The following is a 9,540-nucleotide window of genomic DNA, read 5'->3' on the forward strand; positions in this document are numbered from 1 at the left end:
GGTCCATAGTTTTAGGTAGGAGTTGGCTCATGGAGCCATTTTGCATTTTTATAGAAAAGAAGGTGAGGCCCATCCTTGATCAAATGGAGTTTGTGTTGAGGGGCACCAAACAGTTCTTGAGGGAAATTAGTTGATTTTCTAATATGAATAGATCAAGCAGAGAATACTTATTTGTTACATTAGATGTGGTATCTTTGTTTACCGTCATCCCTAATGTACAAGGCATCAAAATGATGAGGGATTATTTGAGGCAATACAGTGTTTATGATGATAAAATGGTTGATTTAATTTGTCTCTTCCTGGAAGTGGTACTTGAAAACAATGTTTTAATTTCTGGGAGCTCGCTATTTATACAGAGAGCTGGTGTACCTATGGGCACTCCTTGTGCCAACAGCTGCACCAGTGTTGTCCTTGCTTGTTGGGAGTTGAAATATGTTTTGGGTTTGTAGATGATGTGTTTCTGTTGTGGGGCAGGGCCCTGCAACAGTTGCAGGGTTTTGTCAATTTTTTACATACTTCTACCTCTTTTCTGAAGTCAATTCTCTTGGGATTCCATTAATTTTTTAGATGTCAAAGTTAGTAAAGGGGAGGGCCCCCTTTTTAAAACAGATCTTTACAGGAAGCCATGTAGGCACACTATGATGTTACAACGAAGCAGTATGCACCCCAGGTATATTTTTAGAACATTCTTAAGGGGCAGGGCATGCGTGTTTCTGGCTAAGTAACTTTGAGGCAGGATTTCAGAGTAATTTGCGAGCCTTGAAAAGTTTTAGATAGGGGTTACAGCCACAAGGAGGTGGAAGAGATGTATCATGAAGTTACTGCTTCAAAAGGAGATAGAGCACAGCTATTTTATATGGGTCTATATCAGATCATCGAAACGGCTCATTATTGAATGCCATAACATTGAACTGCAAAACCCGAACCCTAACAATATTGAAACCTCAAAACAGCAAATTTTTTTTCCCAGGGAAAACATTTACTGTTCCGAGAAACACACATACACCACAAGCACACTAAAAAGCAGCAATCCACACACATACATTTAAAAGTTACATCTAACCCTACACTACACTGCACATACACTACTATCTATCTACTTATCTTAACCCAGACCCTGACCCTAAGGTCCGTCACTATCGCACACTCATCTCACCCGCGCCCTAACCCTAACTCACTTAACTCACCCCTAACCACAAATTCTCACTATCGCACACTCACCTCACCTGTGCCCTAACCCTAACTCACTTAACCCGCCCCTAACCCCAAATTCTGTCACAATCACACACTTACCTGACCCGTACCCTAACCCTAACTCACCCAACCGGTGCCCTAACCCGAACGTCCGCACAATCACACACTTAACCTAACCCATAACTTTTCACCGCATCACTGAAAACAGCAAAGCCACAACAACGGCCAACCGAATTCTTTCCCTAGGAAAGAATTCGGGTTTGTGCAGCTTCGCTGTTTTCAGCGTTCACGATATTGGGTTTGATATTGGATCATTCGAAATTCTGCCATTTCGATGATCTAATATAGACCCATTTTATATGTCCAGTTGTGGTTTAGGCAATTTTGATTTGGAATGATGTCCAAAGGATTCAAAAATACATAGCATGGTACCAGTCCAACTTGATTATAGTAGGGATGTCAACACAATTTGTGATGTGATTAGGACCAGTTGACCTATTTTACACATGGATGAGCATGTCAGAGACTTGGAAGGGGAATGTCCTCCTTTGTTTTTAAGCATAAGAAATCTCTAAAGAGGCAGCTTTGCTATAGGCGCACTCAGCAGGTAGACCTTGAGACTACTGGAATGTTAGGCACACACTGTTGTCAAGCATGCAACGTTTGTGTTTATATCAATAGATTGAATGTGATTGTTCACCATGGACTGGAAAACTTAAACGTTTAAAGTACAGGCTGACTGTAAAACTATGGATGTAGTCTATTCAGTGACATGCCAAGCCTGTCAGGGTTTCTATGTTGGAAAAATGAACCATTCTTTAAAAGAACGGCTTAGGGAGCATGTCTATTGTATCCATTCCAGAGATACTAGAAATGCATTTGCCAAACATGTTTTAGATTTTGATGATTCACATACGTTTGAATTATGGTACTAGAGAAAATTCACAGAGGTATTAGACTGGGGGATTATAAGAATTTTATGGAGAATTGGGAATTGAATTGGATAATTATGTTGCAGGCTGACAAGATACCTGGATTAATTGGGAAAGTTTCTTTAAAACTCGTCTTGAAATCCAGGGATCTATTTAAATGAATTCTGTGTCAATTAATAGATGTAATATGTTGTTGATGGTGATTGGTTGAAAGGTTTTATCTCCCCTGTATTTAAAGGTGTTGTTCTTGATCTGTTTTATGGTCTGAAGAAGCACTTTTGGCAGTGTGAAAGTGCTTACCTGTGTTCTGTGAATAAAGGAGACTTTGATTTTATTTGGTGCCTCAGTCGTGTTTCTGTGCTGCCACTTTTTTTTTTACAATTTGCTACATTTTCTGTACAGCACAGTTAATTCCTGGAGGGTATTATTTATTCATTCATTATTTATTTATTTATCTATCTTTTTTGACCATTTTAGTCCCACTAGGCTAGTAGCTGCTTTTCTGGGGAGACACTAGGTGGCATATACTTACCTGGCAGGGGGAATACCACAATCAAGACGGTAGTTTTCCCAGGGTGAGGCTCTTCCACTGCACACTTCAGTTGGGTCAACCCCTGTGATTTCCCCAAATGTGGGAAACTCAATTGCATAATTTATGGTGCTGATGGCACAGGGGATAGTGCCCTCAAATCTCCTGGACATGGGCAGCCATTGCTAAATGCAATGTTGGTATTAACTAACATTTCTAGGATATTACATTGGGATGAAACAGCTAGGCTTGAAATGGCCTCCAGACTGATATCCTAGAAATCTCCTGTGATCCTATATAATACTTCTAGGGTAAATTTGGCCAGGGCTGTGGGGAGCTTCCCCTACTCTTTTCGATAGGTAGCATGAGATCTTTCACATCCAAGTGAGATACCAACAACTCAGGTAGATGGGGGCCTCAGTTTAAAGTCCCACCCAAAGGACAACACCCCCCTTTATGCTGCTCTACAACATCAGTGATCAGACTACTTGGTGTGGAAATAAAATCCATAACCTTCTGTACCAAGTGTGTTACCTGTTGTGCCACTGATACTGTTTAAGTTTATGACTAAATGTATGATGAAAAAATTTATGTTTGTTATGGCATGACATCCTGTTTTGTTTACTTAAAACTGTAAATGCATGATAAATTATGATAGGTTGGCATGAGAATCTGGCTACTCTATCTGTTTTTATGGGCTGTAGTTCCTGATGGCACTTTTACTGTAAAAGAGTCAGCAGTGTATTGGCATGTGTACTGTTGGTGGTGGGAGCTTGATGTTTCTTTTACTAATATATGGTGCCTAGTTTCATATGTGTATCTTTGACTGTAGTATTGATACAGCCATCAAAAGATAATTTACTCTCAACAGTGACACCTAAATAGTTGCATTGTCAGCATTTTTTTCAACATCTAACTTGTTAAGTGTATTGCTGTAGAGGTGCTAGCTTTGTTTGCATGGTCAAATATCATGAGGTTAATTTTCTTTTCATTGCATATGAGGCCAGATTGGTTTAGCCAGAGAATTAAGTGTCTCAGTCGAATTTTATATTTGTGTTATGAGATATTGCTGGTGCTAAGTGGGTGGAATCATCTGTATTTTGTAGTATCTTAGGTTTGTTCATGTTTTGATATATGCCGTTTCTACATACAGTCGAAGGCCTAGTATAGAGCCTAGCGGAACGCCAATATTTGATTCAAAATTTGTAAGATATAAGGTTCATAAGGTTAATTTCAAATGTCGTATAGCTGCATTCCTGAAATACTGTATACTGCAATTATTTTGACAAAGTTATTCCTAAATGCCTACTTATCACCATGCAAGATTAATGTCACTTTGGTGTTTAAGGTTAAGTTTGCTTGCAAAAACAAAGCATAATTTTGTTCAATATCAGGGTTTATCTGTTAGGACTCAGGAGATATTGTTATATTAATTTACTTGGTAAGAAGGTAAACTTGCTAGGCACAAATCTGTCTTTTTTAGGGAGAGGCAGAAGCACTGTTTGGTTGACTTAACTTGATCATAGTCACAGAATAGTCAGGGGAAATAGGAAAAATCAAACAGCTCATAACCTTAATCCTCTAAACTAAAACTGACGGGTGATAGGATGGACAGAGTACCACACCATCAACAATGTAATTCTTGGCTATCTCTCCAGTTATACCCAATAAAGTAAATAAAACACACACACACGCACACATGCACACACCTCTCAAGAATAAAACACGCACACACGCACACATATACACACACACCTCTCAGGAATAAAACACGCACACATACACACACACACCTCTCAGGAATAAAACACGCGCACATACACACACACACCTCTCAGGTATCAGAAGTGCAGATTTGCCTGCATTAGAAATAGAACGGTTACAGCACTCAAGTGATCTCTCATCTGCTTGAGCTGTTGCAACAGATCCCACTGCACTTATCAAAAAGAGTGGAGGTTGCTTAATTATAGTAACATTTTTGATCTTTCTTTCATTATTTACACATTTATTATATTTACACGTTCTATCACACTTTATACATCATAAGAAAACACTTTTACATGTTGATGTGTAACCCAGTTTAGTCCTCCTCCCATAACCATTTCTTTATATCCCACGTTACTTCACGATCATCTTTTCTTTTGTTATACAATTCTTTACATCTTTTTTCCACATACCAAAGAACAATTAATAACATTAGTCTATACCATCTCTTTTCCTTTTCTTAGCCCCACCCATCCAAGAACCGTTTTGGTTTTTCAAATATAACATTTCCTAGTATCGTCTTTTTAAAAGAATTTTTAACACCTAGAACAACTTTATTGACACTAAGAAAAATGGATTTATTAAATTCAAGCCCGTTCTCCTCCACATTATAAAGTATCCCACTTTTGACTGGATTCAGCCTTGTTCCACACAAAAAAGAAACCCAATAATTCCGTTTCCATATAGCTTGGAAACATATACACAACACCTAAATATAGGGTTTAACACATATACCCTTTTTTCTTAGAGACAACTGAAACAACCTCCATCACTTACATATTTTTAAGAACATCTCCCTGTTGTTCTATTACTGCTTGTTCCTTTCTAAACTTAATCCCTAGAACAGCAATTTCACTTCTGGTAAAATACGTTTTGCCAAGCTTATCACATCTCCAATTCCATTATTTTTTTACTTATTTTACTATAATCCTACGGTACCCAAATTTGTTTCTGTTCCCTAAACTATCTCTTTCATCCAATGTTTGTACTTGGCTACTAAAACCAAATCATGTCTAAGTTAACATTAATGGTAACTTTACCCCTTCCTTAACTTCCCATCTACCATCCTGTAAGCTTGTTCTACATGTTGGTACAACTGTATTCATTACCATCACAAACAAAAACGTGCTCAGTGGGCAACCCTGCTTTAACCCTCTTGACTGTCTTATCTTTTTTCCTGCATATCCATTCACCTTCACAAACACACAAGAATTTTCATAAATTGTCCTCACTAGCTGTCTTATTTTTTACTACCTCATATTCTTTTAAAATCTTCAGCATTTCCCATGATCACCACTATCATGTGCCTTAGACATACTGTTATTTTTCCATCTTCTTATCTACACATTCAGCCACTCCTTTATCCATCACTAACATTTCCTTTGCTTTTTTCCTTTTAACCCAATACTTTTATCCCTTCGTCCAGATATTCGTTCATGACAGCCATCATTCTTTTCTGAATAATCTTCATAATATTTTATAGCCAGTATTATCCAACTTAATTGGTTTCCAGATTTTTTATTTCATCCCTTTTCCCGTTTTTCCGTATTAACTGCATAACCCCCTTACAAATGTCTTTTTTATAACTCCCTCCATCCATTCATTTAATATTTCCAGAAAAAAACATATTTTCCATTATGTGATGTTTATTTATAAATGTATATATATATATATTCTAATCAAGCTGAACCTGGTGCTGGTTCTTCTTCACCTTCCTTTTAGCGTTGTCTGACTCTTTCCTTTTGATTCTTTTTTCATATTCTTTACTTTCCTTACACCCCCATTACATTCTATTTCTCATACTTATTCTGTACGTGCCCTACAAATACATCCATAATGTCTTGTTGTTTACGTTTAACTGTCCTTTTTTATCCTGTATTACATTATTTGTTTCTCTCATTATCACTCAGTTTGTAACCTAAGAATGCGGAAACATCTTCTTTTGTCCCTTTCAAATAATACTTTTGTCTAAACATTGTTTCCGTTTTTTCTTTATTATATTTATACAATGTATTTCTTACTTCTGCTTCTTCTTCAAGGCTTCCCCTTCCCTCTCTTCACTATGCTTTCAGAAATTTCTTTTTGCTTATTATATGTCATATTTAACTTCTTCTGTTACTCTCTCTCTCTCCTTTTAAGTATATTTTTTAAACTTTTCTTCATACACCATCCGCTAGTTTGTCAAACTGCCATAAAATGGCTTTGTTATCATATGATCCTGCCACATTTGCCCTCTTTTTTAGGACATTGCATTCCTGTAATTTTCCTGTCAGTCTTTTTTAACCCTTTTTCTTCTTTTATTGCATTTTCATTCTATGCTGTTATTCCCATACGTCTCTATGATCTGAAAACATTGCTCCTCTAATTCCATCTTTACTTCATGTTATCTGTTCTTAATCTACCATTTGTTACAGCCTCTTTCAGGATTTTTACATCTTGTGCTATTTTCCCCATCTCGCTTTTTAAATTACAACATTTTTTCTTCTTTAATATACATTTGTATATGCATAGGCTACTACTACTATTCTAAACACGTTCTGCTTCTTCTGTATATCACACACTAAGACTCTCCTCGCCATCACCAGCATTATATCTCACATTTTAATCTCTTTGTTTTTAATAATAGTGCAATACCTGAACATGTATTATTTCCTGTAGTCCACATCACTTTTCTTTTTCACATTGTCTCAAACTCCACCCTTTTCAGTTTTATCTGCACAACTTCTATCTTGTAAGCCAGTTTACATTCAGTAATGTAGTGTCAGTGATACAACATGCAGCGTGTACACCTTTAGTGCAGAAGGCTGCAGGTTCTATTTGCACACCTGCTAGACTGAGTATTGACACTGTAGTGCAGCATGGGGGTGGGAGTTGGGGTGCTGCACTCCTGAGTATGTTGTCCTTCAGATGAGATATTAAACCAAGTCCCAGTCTGCTTGAGTTGGTGGTAGCTCAGGTGGATGTAAAAGATCCCACAGCACCCGTTGAAAAGAGGAGGGGGAAGTCCTTGATGCCCTGGGTAAATTTCCCCCATACCACCTCAGGTCTCTCCTAAAAATAGGCTACTAACCTAGTGGGACTATCCTACTCAACAAAGAAAAAATAAATAAATAAACAAATCAATAAATAAATAAAAAGTAATGCTGTACTTAATATTAACCTTTTCTTTTTTTCATTTCATCTTTTGGCTTCCTTTTTCTCCTCCTCACCCTTCCCTTTATAGAACCTTCTACCCTTTTTGTGACTCAGAGCTCATGTCTCCCCCTTCTTGTTCCTTTTTTTTTTCTAATACCCCAGCCCTGTTTTCCCTCTCTTTTTCATTTGTTAGTGATGTCATCTAATGCATCCTTTTCTATGTTTTTACTTTGTAGCTCCTCACCTGCAGCTCCCACCCTTTCGTCGTTCTCTTCCGCTGTTCCTTACATAACAACCTCTTCTTCATTTTCATCTTCTTCATTTGGTTTTCCTCATCAATTAGTGGCAATCAAACTGAAAACATTCCTCACTTTCACATTTCCTACAATATGGTTTATAGTTTGTTCTGGAATGTGAAAACTCCCTACACTGCCCAGTCCTTTTTTGTACAATCCTGGATCAAATGTGATTCATTCCCACAGAAAAAAAAGCATGCTTTTGGCTGCCCCAACACTTAACACTACCTTTTCCCCATTTATTACTGTCACATTAGGCACACATTGCAACTTGTTGTGTTCTGTTTTTAAAGTATAAACGTCCCATCCTCCAGTCCCTACTTTTCTGCCATCTACAACATTTTTAATATTGCAGACATCCTGTCATGTCCTTAGAACAAAACATTTTAATTCATTTTCTCATATCACAGTTTGAAAATATAACAACAGTTTTCTTTTTAACTGCACATTTAAATTTTGACAAATATTTATTTATTTATTGGCATTTGTTTACCGGGAAAGTCCACTGGGCCAAGAAGAGCCCATTTTCAGTGGAGGCCCTGGAAGAAAAGCAGCACAAAGGCAGTAAGTATGAATGTACATAGTATTCAGAACAATTAGTACAACAAAATGCATAATAAAACACAAGTAATACATATGAATACAATTCAAGGCACAGATAATAGTTTAAGCCAGTCTAATTACAAAACAATTTGAGGAACACTTAAAAGTTTAAGCCATTGCAATCACATGATAAATACAGAGGAAACACATGTAGCAAACATGGTACTACAAGGCACGTATATTTAGTGGATTCACTTGAGAATCTCGAAAAACTGAAATACCGAATTTCAGTTTTCCGAAATTCAAATCCCGAAACCCTACAAGCCCAAAACACCACAAGCACGAAACATAAAATCCCGAACATACACTACAAACACAACACACACATACACATACACACACTCTCCCCCCACAATCAAACATGCAATCCTAAAATACAACTAAGTAGGGGGGCAAGCCCCCCTGCACCGCTGTGCCCCCACAACCCCCCTACTTATATATTCTAACTCTGAGATCTCACAATCACACACACAAAGGTAACTCACACCCACACATTTCACAGCCCCTTGCACACACACATCACAACCAAAACACACACTAACATACACTACAGCCCATAACAGTTTTAAAGGTGGCAGAGCATTGATGCGTGCAAATGCATATGGGTAGGGTATTCCATGTTCTAGCAATGACCCAGGAGTATATTAGCTGACTGACAGGTAGTTTAGGTTTATGACTTTGTAGAAGGTATTGGTTTTCGGATCTTAGGGGCCTATTAAAATTATAATGGATGAATAAAGACTTTAAGGCAGGACAGGTTTTTGAGGTTTATTAATTAATTTGTGTGTGGTAGTTATTTGAAAATAGGTGAAGTAGTGGGGGAATTTGAGCCAATGTAGTTTATGTAGGGCAGTACAGTGGTGAGTAGAGTGGCAACTATTTGTTACGAAATTAGCTATCTTGTCATAGCATGCTTCTGGTATAGTTTTCAGGGAGGACTGGAGGTTGTTTAATACCGGTGCACTGCTTACTAGGGAAGGAAGCAGGTAAGAAGAGGCAAGAACTTGTTTTGTGGGTAGGGAGAGGAACAGGTTATGTCTGTAAAGTAGTCTTAGTTTTCTGGGTTTTACTGATGTTATTATGAACA

At 37.6% G+C, this 9,540-nt stretch overlaps 1 non-coding gene across 1 annotated transcript; it reads left to right on the forward strand.

Moving 5' to 3' along the window:
- Nucleotides 1-2,650: 2,650 nt before the first annotated feature.
- On the forward strand, nt 2,651-2,814 carry LOC122800549. The gene has a single exon (XR_006364578.1). It is a non-coding gene; the product is annotated as a U1 spliceosomal RNA (small nuclear RNA).
- Nucleotides 2,815-9,540: the final 6,726 nt, after the last annotated feature.

Source organism: Protopterus annectens, chromosome 4.part0, assembly GCF_019279795.1.
Source record: "Protopterus annectens isolate FY-2018-M chromosome 4.part0, PAN1.0, whole genome shotgun sequence".
Lineage (NCBI taxonomy): Eukaryota > Metazoa > Chordata > Ceratodontiformes > Protopteridae > Protopterus > Protopterus annectens.